The 1,062-nt window shown below is 36.1% G+C and overlaps 1 non-coding gene across 1 annotated transcript; it reads left to right on the forward strand.

The window, feature by feature from the left end:
- Nucleotides 1–354: 354 nt before the first annotated feature.
- TRNAE-CUC (transfer RNA glutamic acid (anticodon CUC)) lies at nt 355–426 on the forward strand. The gene has a single exon. It is a non-coding gene; the product is annotated as a tRNA-Glu (tRNA).
- Nucleotides 427–1,062: the final 636 nt, after the last annotated feature.

Consider the following 1,062-nt stretch of genomic DNA (forward strand, 5'->3'; position numbering starts at 1 on the left):
TACAATCCAACGATGGCAGCAAAACCTAGAATAGAAGAGGCATGTCAATAAACACATAAAATTTCATAATAGATCATTTTTAGGCTCTGTACTCAGAAATTACATATAATAAGGAATATGATTTTTCTAGTCATGCAAGTAGTTTCATTTCTGTTCTTTACAAGTTGTCTATTTATGTTGCAAGTTATTAAATAATCTATTTTGATACTTAATTTAATTCATAAAGCTAATTCATATAAATTAGGATCAGACTCAATTCACTCATAGAAGTTAATACCTACACTGGAAAGTGAAAAGAAAACAATAATCTTGTTAGTGTATTTTTACAGTTGACTCAACACACTGTGCATTATCTCCCTGGTGGTCTAGTGGTTAGGATTCGGCGCTCTCACCGCCGCGGCCCGGGTTCGATTCCCGGTCAGGGAAGCTGCTTTTGGAGGAGACTTGATGGGGTGCTTGGTGCCATGGTTTAGTTGTTTAGGTGGGTTGGATTGATTGATGGGTTGGACTCGATGATCTTGAAGGTCTCTTCCAACCTGGTTTATTCTATGTATATCAGCAACTTTTATTGTGTTCAAAAGTGTCCTGAGTACTTTGTATGACTATTAGAGGTGTTGGGGGAGGTTTTGTGGGTTTGTTTGTTTGTTTTTAATCAGGCATCAGTTGTTCGCAACATCCCCAAATTTCCGTTAGGATTCCTCTTTGAATTGGAGGACTATAAATACAAAATGCCTTCTTCAGCACACTTGAGTTTCTTTTTGCTAGAGTTTAAATCAAGTCCTTGTGGTGACCAAGGTATTAAATGCTTGGAAACAAATTTGTTTCATAAATGAAGAAGACAATGTTCCTTTAACTACAACAGACTTGCATAAACCAAAAGCAACAGTAAATTTGAATTATATTTTCCTCTAGGTTTCTAACTGTTCTTATATATACAACTGACATTTCTCCGGTAGTTAAAAATCCTCTTGCAGGTTCTTCTATGATGAAGTCACTTCTAATATGAACTTATAAAAAATGTGCTTACACAGTCTCAGTCATGATCCCTTGGCATTTGGGGAA

Source organism: Dryobates pubescens, chromosome 3 (genome assembly GCF_014839835.1).
Source record: "Dryobates pubescens isolate bDryPub1 chromosome 3, bDryPub1.pri, whole genome shotgun sequence".
NCBI lineage: Eukaryota > Metazoa > Chordata > Aves > Piciformes > Picidae > Dryobates > Dryobates pubescens.